Source organism: Xenopus laevis, chromosome 2S (assembly GCF_017654675.1).
Source record: "Xenopus laevis strain J_2021 chromosome 2S, Xenopus_laevis_v10.1, whole genome shotgun sequence".
NCBI lineage: Eukaryota > Metazoa > Chordata > Amphibia > Anura > Pipidae > Xenopus > Xenopus laevis.
This window is the reverse complement of record NC_054374.1, coordinates 87,334,808-87,350,097: the sequence shown is the minus strand read 5'-3', so window position 1 is coordinate 87,350,097 and position 15,290 is coordinate 87,334,808. Positions and strand designations below refer to the sequence as shown.

General features: G+C 38.0%; 1 protein-coding gene across 1 annotated transcript in view; it reads left to right on the top strand.

Moving 5' to 3' along the window:
• doc2b.S (double C2-like domains, beta S homeolog) overlaps nucleotides 1-15,290 on the top strand; it is a 252,308-nt gene that overhangs the window by 173,037 nt on the left and 63,981 nt on the right. The window lies entirely within an intron of this gene.

Below are 15,290 nucleotides of genomic sequence, written 5' to 3'. Positions count from 1 at the left end.
AAACTCACCACCAGCCTAGACCTAAACCTCCCCCCATACACACTTGCTGTGTTCCTCCAACTTGTGGCCACTATTGGGGGTTGGGGAGCAGTGCCTGGCTCTGAGTGGGGAGCAGGCCTGGGTCGGCAGGGCTATACTGGGTGTTTCATGGTGTCCCATGGGCTCACTCCAACACTGAATGTCAGAATACAACCCCTGCATGAACAGAGACAGGTTGCTGAGACAGGAATACTGAAGATTAAGACATTTTTCATAGATTATGCATAGAAAGTTTACTTGAGATGAATCTTATGTTAAATTTTAAATATTTTAGTTTCCCTTTAAGATGGTGTCATAAGATATAAATTGGAAGATAAAATAATATTTAAATAGATAATATTTATATCTGTGGCTTGGATACAGACAGTATATATTAGTGGAAGATAAGATTTGTGAAATCACAAATATTCAGTGACCAAGTGTACTCATAGTAATGTTAGCCCAGTGATAGGACATGCTGCACCACAAAAGTATTGGCCAAAAGAACATGTATTTTAGGTATTTCAGTAAGGCAGGCTAATCTAATGCCCACACTGTCAAGAATCCTTTCTGTAAGCTACCAGTTACTTCTGAGTGTCAGCTCTTCCAACATTGCCGTTGCTGGCCAGGGGAAATAATTCCTGGAGAAAAATACCTGCTAATCCCAACACCCAGTTTGCTTATTAACTGAGGATGTGGTGTACTTTGGATACAGTTAAGTGTAGTTGAGTCCATAGATGGCAGCAACTTGTAAGGTTGGCCACAAACAGGTATCCCCTGAAAGGTTTTAGAGTCTGAGTCTCAATAACATACATAAAGTGGCAATACCAAGGAATGACTAAAAAGTTTATAAGTTTAATAATAAATAATACATTTCAGCTAACTAACATTTAAGGGGCATATTTATCACGTGACGAATTTAGAGTTTATGGGAAAACTCCCATAAACTCGAAATTCAGAAAAAAATTGACCAATCGATATTTATTAAAACAATTAAATTTTTTTAAAAAATTTGGGTGAATAGGATCTGCCTGCAACTCTTATCCAATTTGATTCAGGTTTTTTCACCAAAAAAACCCTATTTTTATAGTCCATCAAATGACTCCAAATTGATTGTAGAAGGTACCCCATAGGCTAAAACACCAATTCAGCAGGTTTAAGATGGTGAATAGTCGAATTTAAATTCTAAAAAGGACAGTCATTTTGAATTTTTTTAAACTCAAATAGAATTTGGACTATTCCCTAGTCGAATTACACTAAAATAAACTCAAAATTTAAAAATTCAAATTTTCAATTCGAACCCTTGATAAATCTGTCCCTAAGTGTGCACATCTGGGAATCAGGTGATTCAAAAAAAAATGGACTACACTGACATGTTGGGCTAACGAGAGACTAGTTAGTCCTTCACTAAGGAGAAGGAAGTGGAAATATGGTATTTGTGCAGTGTGATATGATATCCAACAAAGGCAGAAGGAGGAGCAACGCCCCCCTAGAGTGACCTACTAGGCTGTAGCCCAGCTACACAAGTTTAGTAGGAGATGCTGTTTGTGAGAGAGACAAGGAAACAAGTGTGAGCTTAAGGATTGTATACATCAAGTGGGGTTGCCAGTGCTGTTAAAGACTGTATTATTTGTTCACAACTGTAAAGAATCACTGCAATCTTAAACATTTTGTTCACTGCATCAGCATGTACCATGTGTGCTCCTCAAAGATGGTCAGCACCATCTCTTTATAGAGCCAGATTCACTAACAAGCTACCAAAATTTCAGCCACATTTCTGACCCCCAACAATATTACCATCAAACGTGTCGGCACCTTTGCTTACCAAAAAGTGAAGGTACAGTATATCACTAGACACTGTTGCACATGTCTGAGTCTGCAGTTGTTGAACTAAAGCTGTCTGCACTAAAACTGGATCTTCTGTCAAAATGTGTGCAGATCCCAACTACAGACTGATTTTACCCTAATAAGGACTTGCCAGTGCAATGCAAGGCTTTCTGATCTCCACCATAGAAGTGGGACTACATGAAATGCATATGGTCTATAGAAGACCTTTTTTTAGACAATGGGGGTATTTTACATAGACCCTGGATGAGTACTAATGAGTGCAAAAGTGTGCCCATGGAGTACTCATTCAAAGAACACTTGCATCTCTGCACCTTATAGCTTGTTGCCCTTTGTTTGCTCTTTGCTCTACCCAACCCAATTTTTGTAACTGATTAAAACATTGGCAAAAGTGTTAGCTCTCAGAAGTTCTATATAACACTATGGTCAATATTTGAATGAAAGCTAGAAATATTGAAATAACACCCAGACTGCCAGTAAAGCAAATTAATATTTCAAAAAGAAATCCAACCAAAAATATTATCATATTCAAATAACATGTAAATTGTGGGTATATAAGAGAAACTTAGAGGGTATTTACTTTACTGAAAAGCAAAAATGATCAAACCATTACCCAGGCAGGTCTCAGTTTCTAATATGGAGGGATCAGAGTGGTCAACACTGGTTCTTTTTTTTAGATCCTATATATAATTTATGCTAATATTTCTAGAGTGCACCATTACTATGGAACAGTATATACTGTATATATGCTATACTGTATATACTATATTATTAAGAAAGAGATTTCACAAATAAGAGCCACAAGTCAGAAATCTGTTAAATAAAGAGAAGAGACTGTGCATGACAATAAAATATGGTTGCATCCCGAGGCAAGGAAGGTTTTGGTACAGTGTTTTACTGTAACTGCATTATATTACTATTAAGCCATGTAATGAAATTATTATAAAGCAGCCCACTGCTTCCTTTTGCTATTATATACAGTTTCAGGTGAGTCCTTACAGCCACAGATAAAATAGGAGATAATATGGGATATACTACTTTTAACTGACTAAGTCAAGGAATTACTAACTTTGATACTACTTAAAGGAGCAGTACACCCCCTAGGATAGCACTTCTGCTCAAAATATATTTTGTCTATTTTTCCATTGTATTGAAAAAGTATATGGTTTTTGTTATTTCTTGAGCTAAATAGGGCAAACAGGGAAACTGAAGCTACTCCATGTTTCGTTCTTTTGAGGCAGACAATTAGATCACCAGTGCACAACAATTGGGGAAGGAAGGGGGTTGTGTACTGATAACCTAAAGATCTACCTGCAAACATGGAGTAACTTTAGTTTCCCTGTTTGCCTGGTTTAGTTCAAGAAATAACAAAAACATATTTCAAGCCCTATTCATTGAACAAGAGGTTATAATTCCCCTTTTAAATCTTTTGTTCAGACATGTTGTATCTGCAGTTCAGATTTTCCAGGGCTCTCCACTGGATCCTCATTTCTGCAATATTATCAGCATGTTCCATCCAATCACAGTCACAGGTTTAAAGTATGCTTATTCATATACAATAAGTTGCAAGCTAATCTTGAAGTCTAGTTTTAATCAAAATATCATGGAAAAATTGATCACTAAATTCTGAAATTCATGTAGCTGACTCACTCTCCGTGTTACAACCCGAAAGTGCCAGAAATCGTTTGGGCAGTGTTAAAAATGAAATAATTTAGAGCTATATCAAGGTCAGAGACAGCCTTGAAATTTTTTTAATTACACTCAAGTACAAGTGCCTACTCACAAGTTTTTAAGCTTCAGAAATGTACATTGCATATACAACATAAACTTCTTGTCCTATGGGAAGATTTAAGAAGCATAACAGATCAAAGTACTGCACTTTCATGCAGGCATAAAAAGAGAGTTTATCAGACACTTATCCAATGTGTTGTTTTGTTGAACTAGTTTTCGATGCATGCTATCTTAAAATTGTAGGGACCCACAGGTTTAATGTGCCCCTGTGGCTTTAATTCCCTATACTTCCTGATCTCCCTAGTTGCTGGGCAGAGGCTCATGTAGCCTGTGGGAGTTGTAGTTAAACTACATCACACCTTTAATCTTCCATGTAGCGAGTGTGTTACATGGAAGTGTTAGGGTAAGGCCACACTAAGCGATAGCGCGGCGATTTGACTCGCCGCGACTATTCGCCGCGACTTTTAATCCTCAATCGCTGGCGAAACTTTGGCGCTGGCGTCTATGGGGAATCGCTGCGTAAAAACACACGCGGCGATCTTTTTTCTATTGTCGCTCGAAATCGCCTCGCTAGGCGATTTCGAGCGACAATAGAAAAAAGATCGCCGCGTGTGTTTTTACGCTGGCGATTTTGCGCGATTTCCCATAGACGCCAGCGCCAAAGTTTCGCCAGCGATTGAGGATTAAAAGTCGCGGCGAATAGTCGCGGCGAGTCAAATCGCCGCGCTATCGCTTAGTGTGGCCTTACCCTTAGCGTCACGTGTAACCCCTGCTCTAGTGCACTAGCTGGTAATTAATCTGGTTGGCCGGTATAGCCCAAGACAGCGTTACAAAATATTTTCAACAGTACTATTTCTGTAGATCACAGATCTATTTACTCTCTATTCTCAGTATTTTTTTTGTAGAAAATCACCCCGTTTCCAGTTCTTCTGTACCATGTTAATGTGCCAGAATTTGGGGACTAATGGGTTATTTCCATTTGTCTCTTTGAAATGTTATAATACACAGTAATTATATTATATTATATTTCTTATGTGTTTACTGATATAATCTTATCATTTTCTATTTGTTTTGCCCACATACTGGAGCCCATAGGGGCATTTCCAGGTAATATTCAACATTTTGGAAATGCAGTTCTCTATGTTATATTCTTTCTTGGTCACACTAGAATTCAATTTCTTCATGATGAGGGTATTGCAGATCTAGCAGGGATGTAGCTAAGACTTAGCATTGCTTTGAATTCTGTGCTTTTCTAAAAATCATCTCAGGCTGTTTGGGGATGTTACGCTTTAAAAGCTCATCTGCCTTCAAGACAGTATTTTAGATTATGCTAATTCTTACTGTTCAGACAGCTATTGTTACCAATTGGATCAGTGGCAATAGAGGCAACCTTGGGGTTGCGAGGGAGGGGGGGGCTCTGAAGTTTTTTTCACCACTCACACACTTTTGTGCAGTGCAGCAGCTGCTGGGTGGGTAGAAGGGGGAGCGTGCAAATTGGGCTCCAGAAGAATTTTTACTGGGGGCTCAAAGGAAAAGGGCCTGTTGAGAGTTTATAATATCATCAAGAGAAATTACTGTACTCCGCCCTATGCTATTGATGCTATATTACACGGTTTCTAAGGGCCAGGCCACACAGGGTGTTTTGGGGAGATTTGGTCGCCTGGCGACTAATTGCCTCGTTTTTGCGGTGACCAATCTCCCCAAACGCCTTCCATGTTCCTGTGCCGGTTAAAATGAAAAACCGCCGGCGCTAATCACACGCAGTGGTTCGTTTTCCGAAGTCGCCCGAAGTTGTCTCACAAAGAAACTTAGGGCGACTTCGGAAAACGAATCGCGACGTGTGATTAGTGCCAGCGTTTTTTCATTTTAGCCGGCACGGAACAGAGAAGGCGTATGGGGAGATTGGTCGCCGCAAAAACTAGGCGATTAGTCGCCAGGCGACCAAGTCTCCCCAAAACGCCCTGTGTGGACTTACCCTAAATAAGGATAAATAAATTATAACACTTTTTAGTATTTTTAGTAATTTGTTCTATCTGTTGAAAGACAATGCAATAGATAAGCAATCAAAGTAATGACTTGTTTTATCCAGCTCACAGCATTTGTAATCATATTTAAATCCAAAGTGAATGAAATCCCTGTAGACAAGATAACCAAAGGAAGTGGGAAACATTGGATCAGAAAGCTCCCTCTGACATGTATCTTCTGATCCAAGGGTTTAAGACGGAGCCTGGATCAGCCTACATGACTACGCACTTACCAGCCTAAATAAATTCATCGGATGATTAAAGCTCACTGTAAATCCACTTCACTTCCAACAGCAGCAGAATCAAATGTTTCTGCTGAATCTGTGCACAAGAGCCAGAAGCTAGAAAATTGTAAAAAGTGCTGCATTTAGAATTATAACATTATCTTTTGTATTTTGTACTGTACTGAGCATGTGTTTTGCAGGCATGTGGCTTACTAAGTTAAGAACATAAAGGGGCAGATTTACTAAGGGTCGAATTTCGAAGTTAAAAAAACTTCAAAATTCGACCCTCAAATTGAATATCGAAGTCGAAGGATTTTTTACCAAATTTAGTGTTTGAAAGATCGAAGGAAAATCAATTAAATCCTTCGAATCGAACGATTCAACCGATTCGTACGATCGTACCTTCGATGTACAAAGACTTAGAAAATGATTGTAGAAGGTCCCCATAGGCTAACATAGCACTTCGGCAGGTTTAATTTGACAAAGTATTGAAGTCAAAGTTTTTTTAAAGAAACAGTACTTCGATTATCGAATGGTCGAATATTCAAACAATTTTTACTTAGAATCTAAGTCAAAGTAAATTCGAAGTCGTAGTATCCTATTCGAGGGTCGAAGTATTCAAAAAATTACTTCGAAATTCTTACTTTTTTAACTTCGAAAATTCACTCGAACCTTAGTAAATCTGCCCCAAAGATCATACACAGGAGTTCTTGGTTAAATGGTCTGTGCTATGTTTTGATTGACCAGTCTATTAAAATACCTGTCTCCACTTACATTTTCTTTAGGAAATCATGCATTTCAAAACTTTTACTACATTAAAGATGAGGGTTCAATTTAAAGTAGGCAATATCGCAACCAACATATTATTTACTTAGCAAAACCAGCAGTCGCAGCTTCTTGACACCTATCCTGCAGCATTTTGGTTGTAATATGTTAAATTGGCCATTAGACAGAAGAGTTCAAGCAAGTCAGTTAAGCTGTAGTTTGCACTCTGGCCACTAGAGATCAATGGGTACAGACAACAATGAGGAAGCAGTGGCCTGGAGGTTGTGGCTAAGCTTGAGATAGGGTGGAAGTGACAGTTGTAGGCCTTATTCTCTCTAGAAGTTGAGAAGAAATGTAATTACACATGGAAACCAATTCATCAATGAGAATTCTACTGACCAAAAACAGAATTACAGATGCAAGAGGATCGATGAGAATGCTGATTCCCAGAACCATGTCAGCCATCTTGCTGTTATCTTACATACTGAGATTATTGTGTAATTTTTTAAATGTCATTATATATATATATATATATATATATATATAGGACAGACTTGATGCTGGGGAAACATGCAGTTATGGATCCTGGAAAGATGGTGGCTGTTTTATTAAGTGATATAGTTTTAAGAATACAACCCTGATGTTGCTGGACTACAGCTCCCAGATGCATTAACCTTGATAATATGTTAAAGTATGCTGGAATATGTAGTCCAGAAACAACTAAGTAAAGTGTGTATTGAGCAGTGCAGCGCATCAGGGTTTAGTGCCCCTTTAAGTTGTTAGAGCAAGAATGTAAAGGCCCTGGTGCTGGGGCTGAGAGAATATTCTTAGTAACAAAAAAAATCTAGAATAGTACATGTTTGATTAGTATTTAAAGGAACAGTAACACCAAAAAATGTAAGTGTTGTAAAGTAATGAAAATATCATGTAGTGTTGCCCTGCACTGGTAAAACTGATGTGTTTGCTTCAGAAACACTACTATTGTTCATATAAACAAGCTGCTGTGGAGCAATGGCGGAAATTGAAAAACGGCTATATGGTACAGGTTAACTAATGGACAACAGCTTATTATTATAGCTTATTTTCTATCTGCTGTGTAACCTGAGCCTTTTCTCCTTTGAATGGCTGCCCCCATTGCTACACAGCAGCTTATTTATATAAACAATATTAGTGCAAAACAGCAGTTTTACCAGTGCAGGGCAACACTGCATTATATTTTCATTACTTTAAAACACTTTTATTTTTTGACGTTACTGTTCCTTTAAGTTTTTATAGTTTGCAGTCAAACTATAAACGATGCTTAAAAACCCCACTATCAATTTATTCCATAAAGAATACCTAAAATGGACTGGGCAAAATGAATGGCACCGTTTAGAAGCTGTAACAGATATTTCAATCTCAACAGTAGCCCCATGGGAAGAAAGACTGGCACGTGGAGCAATAGTGCTTAACTAGGGGATGAATAGGTCCCTAAAATAGTTATGGTGGTGGGATTATGGGAAGTATAAGATAAACATTTTATCTGAACAGCAGTGGGCTCAGACAGCTTCCCTCCTGCCCAGGGTGATTGTGGGGGTAGATAGAAGAATTGCAGTATGTGGGCATTTGGATATCACCTACCTCCAACTGTCCCGTTTTCTGCAGGACAATCCCAATTTTTGACAGCTCAGCACCCAGTCATGGTTTTCTCACTGAAATGTCCCGAGTTTCTGTTTGATCTCCTGCACTGATGCCAGAAAAAGATACAAGTGTTGTCTTGTATGAAGCTAGATGTTTTATTTACAATTGGCTTCAGGATGTTTTCTACCCAGCCAGAAATGCCCTGCATCAATATTCCAATACCAGAGATGATGGGTCGCCCTGGGTTTTCCAATTTTGGGTAACATGTAAAAGGTACTAATTCTGGGGTTCACTGGTATCAAGTCCATTAAGTATGTCTGCGGTGGGGGAGAGACCACTGATTACTTGTTTTAATTCCATTGTATATTTATGAGTTGGATCATCTTCCAGCCTTTTATAATATGTGGTGTTAAATAGTTTTCTATTGGCTTATTTTATGTATCGGAGGACACCCCTGGACTATTTACAACACACCCTTATTCATTTTATTATCTGTACAATGTATCTCTATCTATCTGTAACTTCCTAATTTATTGCCCATGAATGCCTTTCAATGATCTAACAGTATATATGCTGTGCCTTTCAAACTTTCATTTCTATTTTGCCCGAAAAAGAGGCCTTGGTGCTCAGAAACCTTGCAATGTATTTTTATTGTTAGCCAATATTGGTATCACTTTTACCATACTTTTTGTATTTGTTTGTTTTTTTTTTATTTGTTATTTGGGCAAGAGACAGATCTTCTTAGTTCTTCTTTTTAGTTCTTCAGACTAACAAACACCTTTTAAAACAGCTAATAAACATGTATAAGGACAGACTAAATGATCACCACCCTAGATACAAGTATAAAGCGTCCTAATAATTTAGCTAAATACGTCAAAATAGCAATTGTCCCTTTTTGCATATTTACCTTTTTAACCTTGCTAGTATTATAATTATTGATATCCTTTAGGGCAGAGACACATGCTGCTATTTCGGGAGGTTAGTTGCCCAGCGACAAATCGATTCTTCTTCCGGCTAGAATTTAAATCGCCAGCAGGATGGCACTGGGAACACTTCACAAGGAAAACACAAGGAAACTTTGGGCAACTGCGATCCGAGTGCCATCCTGCTGGCAATTTAATTCTAGCCAGAGGGAAGGCAGTTCAGGGAGATTAGTCGCCCGAAGAATAAGCGATTTGTCACTGGGTGTCTAATCTCCCGAAATAGTAGCGTGTGCTCTTAAAGAGAAGGTGTAATCTCATCAAAAATTTGTTTCTGATCATATTGATTGGAAACCTTCTTTTGAGTTGATCTTTCACTTCTGTTCTTCCAATCTTTGCAGATTCCTTTTTAACAAATCAAACATATATTTGATTGGAGAAAAAGGGCTGCATCTAATCCACTCAGCTTGCTGATTATACAATCCTTTATTCTTTTGAGGGAAAACATCAAATTTAATCAATGTATTTGTCATATGAGAATTTCAGTTAGACAAGGTTAATACAAAGTCAACACAATGAAAAAAAATAAAATAATAAAACACCATTGGCATTTAACTTAATGTAGGATAATGAAGTTTCCTCTTGTTCCTTGAGTTCTTATTCTCTGCCGATATCTCATAAATGTAAGAAGCCTATTGGCAGTGTAGGGCAGTGTAGGGCACCACTCAGCAGTTTCACCCTGGGATAAAAAGGGAAGTGGCATAGAAATATGAGACACTGCTTCAGGAGCACAGAGCTGTATTTGTGAAAATGAATAGTAATTGTTTTAAATTTTAATGAACAAGGAAAAAAAAAATTCACTGGGGGGTGCCAATGTTAGATTCTAGAGTGAATATCATTGTTAACCTTAGATTGGTCAGGGTGCTATTCCTGCTGCACAATGCCGCCAATGCCCCAGCGATCCCCTTCATGTATAAGTATTACTTTATTTGCCTTTATACATTTTGTTCATAAACATTTCGGTACAATAGAAAAGATGACTGATTGAATATCACCCAGAACAGCATGATCTTTATATTGTAGTTATTTTTCCTTTCAGGGTTTTATGGGTTAATAAATTGCCTGTACTTATATGGTAATAGTTGTACTGTTATCTTGATAGATTATAGGTAGTGATGGGCGAATTTATTCGGCAGGCGCAAATTCGCGGCGAATTTGCGCGATTCACCGCCAGTGAATATATTTGCCCGAAAAAATACGCCAGCGTCAAAAAAACGGGCACCTGCGTTAAAAACGGGCACCGTTTCGCGAATTTCGCGCAAAATTCTCGAATTTTCCGGCGAATCAAAACAGCGCAAATTCGCCCATCGCTAATTATAGGAGTCAGTTACTCAGCCCTGCGGCACTAGTGCTAGAAGGCTAAGAGCACATCCCTTTTGAAGAGCAGAGCACCAGGAGTGCAAAGTGCCCACCATTTCACTTGCACTTTTAGACGTCATAAGACTTTTTACAAACTGCATTGAATTCATAGTACTGTTACTGCACTGTTTATACACTGCCATGATTTTCTCCCATATCAGTCTTTTTACTATACCGCTAGTCACTAGTGATGGAGGAATCTGTGCTGCTTCACTTCTCTGAAAAATGTGCGAATTTACTGAAAAACACATTTAAGACAATTTTTATACACGCTATTTTGTCGTGTGACTATTCTGACGCGCAGTAATTTTTTTCTGTCGCGGCTGATTTTTCGCCTTCAAATTATCGCCACGGTTTTGTTGATGAAGCGGATTTATTCACTGACCTGAAACCCGGAAATTCTGCGTGAATTTGTGCCTGGCAATTTAACTCGCCCATCGCTACTAGTCACTTAATATGTATTTTTGGTGAGATATCACCAACAAATTTACATAGAACTTTACAGAAATGGTTTATCATTCACATCAATGTTTTAGTCTCAGTATAAATACATTTGCAGCACTTATGCATCACATACAGTATGTATCACTTTCACTCCTGGGAATCTCTTCCTAATCTAACCAGCTCCTTGGATAGAGCATGGTCATCTGTAACCTTTCTTGCCCCGAAAAGAGGTCCCTACATTTATAATGGAGAGTAGGTTACAGCAGGTCACAGCAACAATGAACCCCCTTCTCTTGTGTATTGAGTTTTAATACTTCATGTCTCAGAGCTTTCCTGACAACCGCCATTGTATTTAACTACTACTGTACATGAATACTGTCTTTGTTAGATTTTTGTCTTTAGGTTGTATTAGTATTTTTATTCAAAATTTTACTATTAACACACTGAATACATTCCTTTATATTTTTAGATGGGCAGTTTTGAGTCCTTTTTTTTTGTTTTATAAATGAACATTATATGTGTCCCCTGGACTGATTAAAAGTTTGTGGGTCCCAAGCAAAAGCTTTTTAAAGCCCCAAATGTTGGTTAACTGTTTTATTCATGTGCTAAAACATGTGCATTTATCAAGACCACAACATGTTTTTTGGAATCTAGGGCCACCGACAGTCTTTACCTTATCCTGTAAAACTTGCACATGGAGACAGATATCACTTGCTTATTTACAGCACTTCTTTTCATAAGAGACTCCTGAGAGAATGTGCTTACTACATTTCTGCTTGCATCAATTCATTTGATTAGTATTAATGGATGAGGATGGATGGAGCATGTAAATAAAATAGAGCAATCTATTACAGCATGCAACACCAAGTTTATGTGACACTGAATCTGTGTCTGCTTAGTACCATATTTCTGTGAATAAAATGAGAAAATCTAGCTTTATTTTTTATTTAAATATTCATAATGAAATGTCTTTACATTTACCACTGGTGAGACACTGTATTAACTAGATTTAAAAGGTACAGAAATAGGACAACAAAGGCCATTAATGAAAAGCATGATAAAAGCACGATAAAAGCATACTGTACCCATACTTGCAAAACAGGGCAAGAGAACATCCATGGCAAAGTTCCTCCACAAAGAGAAACAAATGAAATGAAATGTTAAATGAAACTAGGAGTATATGATGCTATCCCTTCTATAGATGCCTTACCTTCTTTTAAAGAAATAGACATGCATGGTGCAGTGCACCTGCATGGAACCCACAGAGTATGCCCTGTGGACTGATGTGGTTTAGCATATGGAGTAGCCCTATGCATTTAAAAATTGATTGAAAACCTTTGCAGTCTCCTGAACTATTTTAATGTTATGGGTAGAGCATTGCACATCCCACACATCCAGTAGATGTCTCTGACTACCAACAGGTCAATCTTTGCACACTGGCTAGCTTCCTGTGGTGTGTAGGGATGGGTGAATAAATTCGGCAGTTGCGAATTCACTGCAAATTTCCGTGTTTTGCCACCAGCTAAATAAATTCGATAAACTGCAGTGAAAATTAGCAGGCAAAAATTACGCCATGTCAAAAAAATTGGTGCGCACGCATTGACTTTAATGCATTTGAACAAAATAGACACACGTATATAAATTGATGGGGGTCGTCAAAATTGACGCACGTCAAAATAATTTTGACGCCCATTGCGTTTCGCAAATTTTTCACCGTATTGTGAATTTCATGGTAAATTCGCACATTTTTTTGCAATTTGAAACGGGACAAAAATCGCCCATCATTAGTGGTGTGAGTAGATGTACAGCATGCCAGATAAAACACATAAAAGTGTTAAACAAATTACTTCCAGTGACATTTTTCTAAGAGCATGCATTATAGATGCTTATGTCATGCTATGCCTGGAGAGTTGTATCTACTGTTCCAAGTCATATTTTATTAGTGGGCTTTTCCATCATAGGCAATAGTGATGGCAGGAGTAAATCCACAAATTGTCTAATGTATAGAAGTAGTCTGTAATAGAGCTGTAAATGTGACCCTTGTGGCTGTTGGCACATGTACAAACAGTCATATTGAACCCATTGCTCAGTCTTTACTTTTAAGCTATTCTATTGCTATCTGACAAAAATTGATTGCTAAAACTGGATCATAAATATGGGACAGCTTTAGATTCTTTTTTTTCTTTTCATTTATAGAACATTGCACTGTAGTCCCCAAACAGTTCCATTGACAGTGCCAATGACATAAATACTATATATATATATATAGATAGATAGATAGATAGATAGAGATATATATATATATATATATATATATATATATATATATATATATATATATATATATATATAGATATATATAGATATATATAGATATATACACACACATATATACACACAGGACTTATGGAGAAAAAAAGGTCCCATGACTAAGCACCTCAAACGGTGCGAAACGCGTAGGGTGGATGGAGATGCAAATATATTTTTAATTTTTCTACTAATAAAAATATCTTTTAACTGAATATCTCTGGTCCTGTGGATCCGTTTGAGTGCCGGACAGCTCTGCTTCCTTATTTTCTGTTGTACCACTCCCTGAAGCTGGGGGTCTGGGGCTGGTGCACCCAGACCACTTACACTGTATGTTGAGTTACTTTACATTTAATTCTGGAGCACCTCATTCTCTTTTTCTCCACAAGTGTGCCCAATTAGTGTCTTTACAAAACCCTATTTTAAACCAGTGTTCCACTAACCGCCCAACCAAATCGTGTACCCAAATACCAGCTGTTTCTTACCTCAGCATGCATAATCACCTTAGATCAGCCCATAGATGTGTGTTGCATTCAGGGGCCGCCGGTATTTCCCACTTCTCTACTGATGCGCACTGGAACTCGTGTGTTGCAATGAACAGGGTTGATTTTCACGAGTAAATCACGTAGATTGCATCCTCTCTTGTAAGTGATGCGTGGATATGTTCTAAATATAGGCGGAAAAGATTTATTCCCTCTCTAATACTGACCAGTGTTCACGTATTGCTCTTGTCAAAGGTCCACTGTCAGGTGTGTACGTCGTGAGGTCGTATGTCAATCTCTCAACAATGGTTTTGTTTGCCTTGTCACGGGATTTATCCAACAGTTCCTTCTGTTCTTTTAAGGATGGTAATACATTACAAAATACAGTATTCTATTCCGCTTGCTTTTAGTTACTGCATTACACATTGACGACATTCATTAAAATATGTTAACCCTTTTTTCATTTTCTGCCCAAAGTATATTAATGTGAGGCCATATGCTGCAGAAATGGTGGTTCAACGTATTAACAAATTATGGGGCAAATTTACTAAAGGGCGAAGTGACTAAAGCTGGCAAAAATTCGCCAGAGTGACGTCTTGTCAGTACTTTGCTGATTTATTAATGGTCGCTGGCGTAACTTCGCTAGCGAAGGAGATAGACTTTAGCGGTACTTCGCTCCCTAATGCCAGACGAATTTGCGCTCTGGCGAATGAACATAACTACGCAAATTCACTAAGATGCAGATTTTACTGAACGTTACCTTTTGCGCCAGACCTGCCTTCACCACCTCAGACCAGGTGAAGTGCAATAGAGTAGATAAAAGTTCCTAAAATTTATTTGAAAATTTTTCCAAGTCCGAAAAAATGCTCCTTTTGTTTAGCACCATTGCATTAATTCTGCCTCTTTTGGAAAAGACTGTGCAGGTGCATCTATTGATACTGTGGAACTGAGTCCCCCTGAATTTGGCAGCAATTCCCACGGCAGGTTGCACCTTTAGGCAAAGCAGATGTGCACCATAAATATAATACAGTTAGTAACAACTTCAATCCAATTTGCTACGACGGCACACACAATTGTATTTACTTTGCCTCACTGGCTGCAACTACGGGGGGCACAAATCTGGGATGTAAGGACCTGTGACTACAGTCACTGATGGTTGGCCAAGGTACAAAGTGTGAAAAAATGGTGCACTTCACACCCTGCTGCCCTACTGTTACTAAATAACCCTTTATGTATTTTCTCAAATTGACATTGAATCAAATGTCAAAAAATATTTATATATTTTGTGCTATAAATACAACAATATTTATCTGTTGTACTTGGTCATGTTGCCTCTGTTGTAATCTTTTCAGATTTTGTATACACTTTTAATTTTATAGATTGTGCTACTTTTTTTTCATTACTGTAATAATACAGACTAATTCATTTTCACTGAAGACTACAAAGTGCATAATAATAATTTATTAAAAGGTGTAGAGAACACTCACCAAG